This window comes from Aotus nancymaae, unplaced genomic scaffold (assembly GCF_030222135.1).
Source record: "Aotus nancymaae isolate 86718 unplaced genomic scaffold, 86718_ANA_hifiasm-v0.15.2.pri h1tg000029l, whole genome shotgun sequence".
Classification (NCBI taxonomy): domain Eukaryota; kingdom Metazoa; phylum Chordata; class Mammalia; order Primates; family Aotidae; genus Aotus; species Aotus nancymaae.
The window spans coordinates 48,751,012-48,763,405 of NW_026988442.1; the positions used below are offsets into that span (position 1 = coordinate 48,751,012).

At 39.2% G+C, this 12,394-nt stretch overlaps 1 protein-coding gene across 7 annotated transcripts in view; it reads left to right on the forward strand.

The window, feature by feature from the left end:
- FIGN (fidgetin, microtubule severing factor) overlaps positions 1 to 12,394 on the forward strand; it is a 131,672-nt gene that overhangs the window by 68,819 nt on the left and 50,459 nt on the right. The window contains exon 2 of one of the 7 annotated variants that reach the window (XM_064382668.1): positions 6,519 to 6,584. The exons of 5 other annotated variants lie outside the window; for them this stretch is intronic. The gene's annotated coding sequence lies outside the window, so the exon portion shown is untranslated. Of the gene's footprint in view, positions 1 to 6,424; positions 6,585 to 12,394 lie in introns of those variants that run through there. One more of the 7 variants, XM_012440642.2, reaches the window with a different exon arrangement.

The following is a 12,394-nucleotide window of genomic DNA, read 5'->3' on the forward strand; positions in this document are numbered from 1 at the left end:
ATTTTGCCACTAGCTGTGTGATTGTGGTACTTCTTTGAGCCTTTGTGTCCTCATTTCTGTCATCTTGATACCAGAGTTGAGTTAGAAAGTTACCTTGATATTTTTATCCACAAGACATGGATCCTTTATTCCATGGATTGGGTCATTAACCACATACTCAAAGAATAACAGAATTCTAGGTCTTAAAAGGAAATCATTTAAACTAATTCTCTACCTTCCTTACCCGCAGTATTGGTTGAGAAAATAGAGGTCCAGAGAGTTTGGTTTGTTGAAAGTAGTGGAGTAAATTAATGTTGGAATAAACATTGGAACCTAGAACTCCTAGCTTCTAATGCACCTACCTACCTCTCAATGTAATGGTCCACATTATTCCCAATTCTGACTCTCCTGTGGTTCTACAAACCATATAACTTTGGACAGTTGGAGGACATGGCTCCTGCTTTGTCTATTTGCCCTCTCAATATATAATCCTTTGAGGAATAAAGGAATGCTTGAGGAAGGTGAAAAGGCAAGACTAATGCCCTCTGTCTCTGGTCCTTTAGGGGATTGTTTGTGAAGCTCTTGGTAACACCCCTAGTAACTTGAGGTTTGCTTGAGAGAAACCCTCTTACTTCAGTCCCTTACTCCTTCCTCCATCCATATTCTTTCTACCAAACTTAGGCTTCAAAATCAGAACCAGATAAAGTGTGATTGTAAAGAAAGAGGGTCAACTTCAGCTCTGACATATATTTGCACATCCTGGGGTTTTAAACAAACAAAATGAGTGTTCATTGCTGATTCATGTTTTGCTTTTGGTTTCTTTTCTGCCATAGTCATGTGACATGCACCATGGTGGCTTTCATCATATAATACATTCTGGGTTCTCCTAAACCCTAAAGCACTTTATAAAAGTAAAACCATAGGTCTCATTTTTCTGATGAAGAGAGCAAGGCATAGAGAGGTTTTACAAAGTGATACAACAAACAAAGCGGGAAAAAGAATCCAGGATCATTTTTTTTCACTCTCCATTAAATGATACTCTCTCTTATGATTTTCTGTTGTCAAAAGCCCTCTCTACATTCTGTATTGTTAGGTCATCATCTCCTATAGTTTGCACAATACGGTGTATTATAGATTGCTCACAAAGCAGCAGATATGAATTCTTTATAATGGATTTATTCTTTTCAATTTTTTTGTCATCTTTGGGCTTAATAGAAATAGTTCAGCATGTTATATTGTGTGATCTGTCCCTAAATAGATAAAAGATTTCTGTGTTTTGAAGGAAACATTTATATTGGTTAATTTGCTGCATTGCCTGCAGGAATGTTAGTCTGTAGGAGGAAAACAACTGTTTCCTGATAAAATTTTCCTTAACTCTGCTAGAAACTCGTGTTTTAACAGTAAAAATACAGAGAAATAATCCATAAACAATTAAAGAGTAGTATCTTCAAGAATGTTTACTATCCCTCAGAACATCTAAGATTGTGAGACACAAAGGTGTCTTTTCTTACATGAAGAATGGCTCTTCCTTAATTCCGTCTTAAGCCACAAAGCTATGGATGGAGGGAGTATGCAAATGTGCGCCTAGGCATTTGCTCCCTGGATATATAGTTCCCTGCCTGCTCTTTGAAAGCCACTAGTCTAACTACAATAGAAAGAGAATGTGCACTTTCCTTTAAGAAATTAAACAGCACTGTCCACAATGTGCAAAAGACTGTGAAATTGAAAATGTGTCCCTGGAGTGGATAAAAAATAATAATAAGTGGCACCTCACAAACAGACTCTTGGCAAATAATCAATTATCTTCTGAATTACTACACAAAACTACAGTTCATTTTGCCAGCCCATTGGGGAAACAGTTTCCACACAGGAGACAGTCAGCTTAGATTGGGGAGTTGTTTTCAGTTTACTTCCAGGGTATCTTCATGTAAATATCAACAGGCAGTAGTCCTGGTGTGACGCAATGTTAGAACCCACATTATTGGTTTGCTGAACTAACTACTAAATGGCAAACTCATTTGAAGGAAATCTGTCGCTTGTTGCATTTTTGTGGCTAGAGTGTTGATTCACATAGCTTAATTTTTAAACCTGTAGTACCAGTTAAATTTTCCTGAAGATTAAAGATAGCTTTAGTAGATTTTTGCTAGGGCAGTGCTGTTTCATGAACCTGAGTTGAATCTCTGGCCTATGAGTAGATTTAGAGCTGGTTTAACTATAGGAGAACAGGAAAAGGAACGATGTTTCACGACTGACTGCCCATATAAATAAAATCAGTAGAATTAAGACTGTTTTGGAAGAATACCTATGGTTAATAAATAGAGGGGGAAAATGCTGATGGCTGGCTGGCTAGAGTTTTGTACCAGTAAAATTTTAAGTAAACCACAAAATATATACACTAGAATTTAATAAACAATAAGCATCTTGGATAATTTTTCAGATATGTAGGTCCATGGAAATGTACAAAAGTATTCAGCATCTGTGTAACTGAAGAGTGTCATAGATGAAGCAGCTTTGGAAGCCAGCTGAAGGAGATACTGTAAAGAAAGGAGATATTGCAACAGAAAGATCTTCAACTGTCATTGTTCTTTTTACTTTTTAAAGGGGGGCACAGGGGACTTGCCATCTTCAAACTCTTATCAGATTTTGAAGTCTACTTAATACAGACTCCCGGGAATCCATCCTTTATAAGACCCGCTTGCCTCCCCAATGTCCTCAGTCCTGGTCACACCCAGCCTATCCCCTGCCATAAACACGCACATATCTACAATTACACCCATTTTAAGGATGAGAGTAGAGCTGCTAATTGCTCAAGGACAGAAAACCATCAATAGTAGTACTGGGGTTCACCAAGTTGTGTTTATTCATTAAACTATCTTTGTTAAAACTTGTAAGTTGTCATTTTGTCTACTGGACAAAGAGTAAACTATCTTTTTCTTTGAGATGAAGTTTCTCTCTTGTTGCCCGATCTTGGCCCATTGTAACCTCTGCCTCCTGGGTTCAGGCGATTCTCTTACCTCAGCTTCACGGGTAGCTGGGATTATAGCCACCCACCACTACGCCTGGCTAATTTTTTTTTTTTTTAATTTTTAATAGAGATGGGATTTCTCCACATTGGCCAGGCTGATCTTGAACTCTTGATCTCAGGTGATCCAGCCGCCTTGGCCTCCCAAAGTGCTGGGATTATGGTCATGGGCCACTGCACCCAGCAAACTATCTTTTTTTTTTTATACTGACATCTACAATTCAGAGTGGTTCTTTCACAGTATGCTAACTTACTCTTCAACAATTTACTTAGTCATAAGTTCTGTATCTATTCTGAAAAAAAAAAAAAAAAAAAAAAGCATTTTAGGCCAGTTGTGGTGGCTCATGCCTGTTATCCCAGCACTTTCAGAGGCCAAGGCTGGCCAAACCCTGTCTCTACCAAAAAATACAAAAAAACAAACTAGCCAGTGACCAGCTGGCCAACATGATTGTATTAGTGCATTTTCAATTGCTGATAAAGACATACCCGAGACCAGGAAGAAAAAGAGGTTTAATTGGACTTATTCCACATGGCTGGGGAGGCCTCAGAATCATGGCAGGAGGCGAAAGGCACTTCTTACGTGGCAGCAAGGGAAAATGAGGAAGAAGCAAAAGCGGAAACCCTTGATAAACCCATCAGATCTCATGAGACTTAATTCACTATCATGAGAATAGCACAGCAAAGACCAGCCCCCATGATTCAATTACCTCCTCCTGGGTACCTCCCACAACATGGGGGAATTCTGGGAGATAAAATTCAAGTTGAGATTTGGGAGGGGACACAGCCAAACCATATCATTCCACCCCTGGCTAGAGTAGCTGGGACACAGGGCACCAAGTCCCTAGGCTGCACACAATACAGGGACCCTGGGCCTGGCACACAAAACCACCTTTTCCTCTTAGGCCTCTGGACCTGTGATGGGAGGGGCTGCTGGGAAGGTCTCTGACATGACCTGGAGACATTTTTCCATGATCTTGGGGATTGACATTGGGCTTTCTGCTACTTAGGCAAATTTTGCAGCCGGCTTGAATTTCTCCTCTAAGAATGGGTTTTTCTTTTCTGCTGCATCGTCAGGCTGAAAATTTCCTGAACTTCTACACTCTGTTTCCCTTTTAAAACAGAATGCTTTTTACAGCACCCAAGTCACGTTTTGAATGCTTTGCTGCTTAGACATTTCTTCCACCAGATACCCTAAATCATCTCTCTCAAGTTCAAGTTCCACAAATCTCTAGGGCAGGGACAAAATGCCACCAGTCTCTTTGCTAAAACATAACGAGTCACCTGTACTCCAGTTCCCAACAAATTCCTCATCTCCATCTGATACCACCTCAGCCTGGACCTTATTGTCTATGTTGATATCAGCATTTTGGGCAAAGCCATTCAGCAAGTCTCTAGGAAGTTCCAAACTTTCCCACATTTTCCTGTCTTCTTCTGAGCCTTCCAAACTGTTCCAACCTCTGCCTGCTACCCAGTTCCAAAGTTGCTTCCATATTTTCAGGTATCTTTTTAGCAATGCCCCACTCTACTGGTATCAATTTACTGTATTAGTCCATTTTCATGCTGCTGATAAAGACATCCCTGAGTCTGAGAAGAAAAAGAGGTTTAATTGGACTTAACAGTTCCACATGGCTGGGGAGGCCTCAGAATCACGGTGGGAGGAAAAATGCACTTTTTACATGGCAGCGGCAAACGAAAATGAGGAAGAAGCAAAAGTAGAAACCCCTGTTAAACCCATCAGATCTTGTGAGACTTATTCACTATCACAGGAGTAGCACTGGAAAGACAGGCCCCATGATTCAATTACCTTCCCCTGGGTCCCTCCCACAACACATGGGAATTCTGGAAGATGCAATTCAAGTTGACATTTGGGTGGGGATACAGCCAAACCTTATCAATGGTGAAACCCCATCTCTATTAAAAATACAAACATTAGCTGGACATGATGGCAATTGCCTGTAATCCCAGCTATGCAGGAGGCTGAAGCTGGAGAATCTCTTGAACCCAGGAGGCGGTGGTTGCAGTGAGCCAAGATTGCTCCATTGTACTCCAGCCTGGGAGATAAGAGAAAAACTCTGTCTTAAAAAAAACAACCAAAAAAGCCATGGTGGTGTGTGTCTATAGTCCCAGCTATTGGAGAGGCTAAAGTGGAAGAATCACTTGAACCCAGTAGGCAGAGGTTGCAGTGAGCTGAGATCATGTCACTGCACTCCCTCCTGAGCGACAGAGTGAGACCCTGTCTCAAAAAAAATAATTACTTTAAAGTGGTTAATATATAACCATGGTTTTTCTGTTTTGTTTTGTTTTTTGTTTTTTTAAAAAGTCTATATCTTTTTCTTCCTCATAGTATTGCCCTCAGAAGCAATCACATTACCTGTGGACAGTGCTGTTTGATAAGATTCTTTATATACACAAACATATATGTAAATGTCTTCTCCCAGCTTCCTGATTCACACAGATAGTGCCACAGCATACACACAGTTTTGTTTATTACTCTTTTTCAGTCTTGAGCTATTAGCAAAGTCTCAGTCAAGTCTGAATAGTCCCCCAGAGGTGAAATTATTTTCTGTGTTGCAACATGACGATTGTATGAAATTAAGTCTTGACTTGGCTTTTTCAAATTGTAAAAGATAGACTATTTTCTCTTTGCATGTTGCAAAGGTGTTATTAATTGATATGTTGTCAGCACTTCCATAAATATTTCTCTGCTGTAGTGATTTTTTTCTCACTGAAATATATGCTGTGACAATTCAGCACATTTTTGCACCTATTAGATCAGATACCATCAATGAGAAGGGAGTAAAACAGCTCTTACTAGGTGCATCAATTCTTTCACATCTAAATTACATTATGCAGCATTGAATATTATTATGGAAGTTTGCAGAATAATAGAGCACTAAAGAAATATTTAGGCTACACAGAGGCCTCAGAATAACAAATCTCAAGTGGGAGTTGATTCCTTTTATTCAATAAGATCAAAACTGTGACAGGTCATTTTTTTCCTTTAATTAATTTAATTAATTAATTTATTCATTTTTTTTAGAGTCTTGCTCTGTGACCCAGGCTGGAGTGCAGTGGCACAATCTTTACTCAGTGCAACCTCTGCCTCCCAGGTTTAAGCTCTTCTCACGCCTCAGCCACCCAAAAAGCTAGGATTATAGGCGTGTGCCACTATGCTTGGCTAATTTTTATATTTCAGTAGAGATGAGGTTTTGCCATGTTGGCGAGGCTGGTCTCAAACTCCTGGCCTCAAGTGATCCACTGGACTCGGCCTCCCAAAGTGCTGGGATTACAGGGATAAACCACGACACCTAGCCTCTTATTCTTAATTCTTTTAAAAAATATATTACATATTTTGCCTCCTTTATTGATAATTTTCTTGCTCATTAGTATACCAACAATTGCATTTATGAGTCCTGAAGCTTATTTTACATCTTGGTGCTTTGATAATATGATGAAAATTTGAGTTTTAGTACTATGCGCATGTCACCTGTTTTGGTGACAATCTCTACTACTTTAGGGAAAGAAGAAAGAAGTTTCATCTGATTTGTATTACCCCCGAAATGATCACACTCCAATTACCTTGGTAAGAAATGCTTTTTTAAAAAGTTAGCCTATTCCAAAACCATTCAGGACATAGGCGTAGGCAAGGACTTCATGACCAAAACACCAAAAGCATTGACAACAAACGCCAAAATAGACAAATGGGACCTAATCAAACTCCACAGCTTCTGCATAGCAAAAGAAACAGTCATTAGAGTGAATCAGCAACCAACAGAATGGAAAAAAATTTTTGCAGTTTACCCATCTGACAAAGGGCTGATATCCAGAATTTACAAAGAACTAAAACAGATTTACAGGAAAAAAACAAACAAGCCCATTCAAAAATGGGCGAAGGATATGAACAGATACTTTACAAAAGAAGACATACATGAGGCCAACAAACATAAGAAAAAATGCTCATCATCACTGGTCAAATCAAAACTACATTGAGATACCATCTCACGCCAGTTAGAATGGCGATCATTAAAAAATCTGGAGACAACAGATGCTGGAGAGGGTGTGGAGAAATAGGAACACTTTTACACTGTTGGTGGGAGTGTAAATTAGTTCAACCATTGTGGAAGACAGTGTGGCGATTCCTCAAGGACCTAGAAATAGAAATTCCATTTGACCCAGCAATCCCATTACTGGGTATACATCCAAAGGATTATAAATTGTTCTACTATAAGGACACATGCACATGAATGTTCATTGTGGCACAGTTTACAATAGCAAAGACTTGGAACGAACCCAAATTCCCATCGATGATAGACTGGACAGGGAAAATGTGGCACATATACGCCATGGAATACTAGGCAGCCATCAAAAACGATGAGTTCCTGTCCTTTGTGGGGACATGGGTCAAACTGGAAACCATCATTCTCAGCAAACTGACACAAGAACACAAAATCAAACACCGCATGCATAGGTGGGTGTTGAACAATGAGAACACATGGACACAGGGAGGGGAGCATCATACACTGGGGTCTGTTGGGGGGAAATAGGGGAGGGACAGCGGGGGGTGGGGAGTTGAGGAGAGATAAAATGGGGAGAAATACCAGATATAGGTGAAGGGGAAGAAGGCAGCAAATCACACTGCCACGTATGCACCTATGCAACAATCTTGCATGTTTTTCACATGTACCCCAAAACCTAAAATTCAATTTAAAAATAAGCCTATTCTTTTCACTTCTCAGAAGTCAATTGATGTCTATCCCTTCATAAATTGACCAAAATATTTCAGACTACTTGACATGCTTCTCTGGAACTAACCCAAAAAATGGTGTTTCATTTGACGGGACTAAGGGTTTCCTTTAGTATCTATGGATAGTCTGGGTGCATTTCTAGGCCCCTCAAGGGCCCTATCTGCCCATGAAAATTTCTGGATCACACCTTCAGAAGAATATCTGCTTTGATTTTACACATGGAACTGTACTTGGTAATTCATTTAAAGAATGACTTTGGTATTCCTGAGGACAGAATTTCCTAGTAATTTAGGTAGGCAGTTGAGAGTAATGTATTAGTTCATTTCAATTATTGAACAAATGGTAGCAATGATAATAGGACAGTGTGCCTTTCAAAGTTCTTCCAGAGGCTCTTCCAGAAAATATTTCTTCTTGGTTTGCGCTATTTTGATTTTCGTTGTCTTGTTTCTCAATTTGTTTCCAAAGAAACAAATTAACTTGGGCTTTTAAGCAAATCTTCTGCACTTATTTATCATTCTTTCTTTTTGTAGAACTTTTTGTTTGTAATTACTATAGAATGAGCACTTAGTAAGAAAAGAAGAAATTTATGAACTTCGAGAGTTAGACGAACAGAGCAAGATTCCTTTGTGCGTATAGATGATATGGCTGTTCTGACGTTTTTCTGGCTGTGAAACCATTACGTGGGTCACAAGGAGTTGTTGGATGAAGATTCAAGAACACTCACAGCATACTGGAATTTAGGGGTGAGAGAACTGATACTCCTAGTAAGTGCTGCTTCATTCTCTTCTCACTGATGGTATCTGAGGACCAACACTATGATTTGGATATTGGCCCTGCCTAATCTCATGTTGAAATTTGATGCCCAATGTTGGAGGTAACATCTAGTGAAAGGTGTTCAGATGGTGCAAGCAGGTCCCTCCTGGATGACTTGGTGTCATTCCTGCAGGAGTGAGTAAGTTCTCACTCTTAGTTCCCATGAGAACTGCTTTTTGAAAAGAGCCTGGCACCTCCTGTGCTCTCTCTCTTGCTCCCTCTCTTGCCATGTGACATGCCTGCTACCCTTTGCCTCCCACCGTGAGTGGAAGCAGCCTGACACCTTCGCTGGAAGCAGATGGTGGTGTCGTACTTCCTGTACAGCCTGCAGAACTGTGAGCCAAGTCAACGTTTTTCTTTATAAATAAATAACCTAGTCTCAGGTATTTCTTTGCAGCAGCACAAACAGACTAAGACCATAAATGAGCAAGACAGAGAGAAGCAGAGCTGTTTATTGAGAAGATCTGCTGATGACCTGAATATGCCCTTGTGCCCCAGAGGCCAGATGTGTTGGGGTGCCATAGCCTGGGTCCCAGCACTCAATTCCTGTGTACAAAGGTGGACATGCCACAGACAGGCCTGGGAGATGTCTAAAGAGTTTCTCTACTTTTTGAGGAATAACTTGCCTACCACTAATGTTCTCCCTAAGACTACCCCTGTAATATCTGTTCTGCAGACAACAACTTATTCCTCCAAAAAAAAAAAAAAAAAGTTGTGGCATATTTTTATTAAAACAAATGGAATAGTCCTAATGCTGATGGTTTTCTAGTTTTTCTTCCCTCTTTCTCTTTAGTAACTTCTACCCAGTTCCCTGCCTCTCTGGAAAACCCTGGAATAGGCAGATAGTGTTGTTACGTTGCTCCCGGCTTGTAAGTTTATATTAAACCTGGGAAAGTGAGCTCTAACTACAATTTGCACTTCATTCTTAAGCTTCCAAATCACGAAATTACCATATATATCTAAAATTTTCAGAATCTCAAATTGAATACATTGTGCACTATACCATCTATTACAGATTTGCAAAATCATTTTATTGAAGTATGAATAATTCTTTTTATATTCTACACTATTTGGCATGACCTACTAAAATGTGTAATAAGGAATCCTGCCTCCCTGTTACCACCACACTCTGGCCAAGTGAAAGAACTCATTGCTGGTTACATTTAGGCATCTCGTTCTGTAGAATTCCTCTTGGATTTTCAGTTTCACTCCGACAACTTGGGGAAAATCATATCCAGACATACTCACGTGCATGCGTACGCGCACACACACACATGCGCACACACACACACACAGACTCCCTCTGACATTCTGATGTTTGACACACTCCCAACATTTTGCAAGCATATTCCTCCTTGACACAGTCTCTGCATTGCATGTATGCCAAAATTTTTCATTTTAATTTATCAATGTGTAGGTTTTCAGGCTAGTCATTTACCATTGGAGAACCTATTGTTTCATCCCAACTAATTAAATTTGCTGAGGGTGAGGAGGCTTCCTAAAACAAAGTTCTATGATGGCTTCACATTGAACTGAATAAAAATCTATGTGGACTTGACATCAAATTAGTATTAGATTCAGTATCCTTATTGGAAATATTGTTTCTTTTCGGAATGTTCTTTCCCTTCATTAACATAAGGAATGAGATAGACCTTGGCAACCATCTGTGTGTGTGTGTGTATGTGTGTGTGCGCGCGTGTGTGTGTTTTGTCTTGGAGCAGGGTCTATAAGTAACATCAGATTCTTCAGAGGACAAAAGAAAAATACAGGTTTCTTATTGTTTGCTTTCAGTCTTTTGGCCTTATAAAGATGCCCTTCTTTCTGTTTTCCATTTACAGTATATATCTGCTTTCCATATACATTCAGATCAATAAAGAGTGGATATTTAAAAGTATCTGTAGTAGCCAACAGCTGGAAACATGCCAGGAATCTTAACATTTTAAATTTTTCCTGGGCTCTAAAGGTAGATGAAGCCAAGTTTCCTTTTGACTCAGCAGGCAAGTTTTACTCTGATAAGAGTATTGCTATTTTAAAAAGCAGCTCTTGACAATCTAACTCCAGAAAGCATTCACACCCTCTGAAATAGTACAGAGGCGCCTGTGCCTGCTTCCTTATTGATGAAACAGAGGAAAATAATGCCCGTTAGAAGCAATTTAAATCATTTAGTAGCTTAGCTTCTGACTCCTCAGTAGATTTCTAACCCAAGCTTTTATGCCATATCTAGTGTCCCAGTTATTCTGATTGGGGAGGTGGATGCAGTCTAATCTTCTCAGGCATGGCATACAACAGAAGTTAGGTTTGATGGGCCCTTCCAGGAGTGGGGCCTGCCTTGGTCAGCTCAACTAAGGAGCTGAATTAGTCCTAGAACCTAGATGTTCTGAGCACCACTTTAGCTGTTCAAGTTTTATGCTCTTATAGGCTACCTTTCTATTTTTCTCACTGTTTCATTATGACTATAAAAGTTTTTTTATGTCTAATCTCGCTTGATTTAGAGTGACATTTCACAGTACCTCCCTTAAAGCTCCTGCCTATTTAGAATTCTTGATAACCAATAAACAATATAAGATTATCATTCATCAGAATCAAGGAAAAATGTGTGCAGCTTCAAAATTATCTCTGGATATCTCTAAGAGTAAGAGTCAGCAACTAGGGATTAATATTAATTAGCTAAGTAATGATCTTAAAGATTCATTTATTTTGTACCTTAAGAGTCTCGGGGAGATATTTCGTTGTTAACACTAGTTAGATATTTGATTATTTTTGAAAGGGAACTTACTTATTTCTAATCTCAGTCATTTAATTCAAAATAGTGTTCTTAACCTTGCTGTAACTTGCCATTGCTAAAATAGTTGTTATAAAAGGTGTTGAAGAAGCAATGAAAGACTCCCTAGCTCAGTCCACTTATGCTGTAAGTACCTCCAGAACATTAGCAGGAACTGAAATGTCTTTTCTGCATAGAGTGTTTAGAGAAGGACTTCTCTTTGCAAATGTAGAGCTTTCTTTCTCTCTCTCTCTCTCTCTCTGTGTATGTGTGTGTGTGTGTAGTGTGTGTAGTGTAATGTAGTGTAGTGGATGTTCCATTATAGCAGATTTTATAGTCATCAGAACTTAAGCCACACATTTGTCTCTTAGAAACTAAGATATATGTGGGAGAGAGATATCATCAGCCTCAGGAGTCTGGAATATAACCTGATTTTCTAATACAACATATGAAAACGGATTCATCATTCATGAATTATAAAAACGTGGTTATCTTTTTAGTGAAGAAGATATGATTAGTGACAAAAGTTGCTAGTACAATTTGATGGTGGGGCTAGGAACATGCAAGGGATGTGGTATATATGATGTTTCTAACCTGTGTATATTGTTATTTCCAGTGTCAATTGAAAACCTTTCATGGGCTGTACAGTTGTTAATCATCTTTTCCTGTTACAGCCAATAACACATTGTCTGATAATTATTTGTGATCTTGTCTCTTTGGACTACGAGGTCCTTGAAGTTCTGAAATTGTTATCTGTAACTCTGACACCTGGCAAAGATAGGTGCTTAATATATATGAGGTTTGTAAAACGAATGTTGAGGAACTATTTGGGGTACCAACTGCTTCCAACAGTCATAGGGGTTGTTAAGTGCTGGCTACTTCAGCTTGAAAGAAGGTCATGGCCTGAAATACTGTATTTATTTCCTAGCTTGGAAACCATTTCTTAAAATAGAATAAAAAGTTTGTTGAGTATGTACACATGTATGCACTCACACACACAAGCACACATTTTTAACACTGGGAATGATTTACCTTAAAGTCTTACAATAAAAGGTGGTAGCTTTGTGTTAAAGG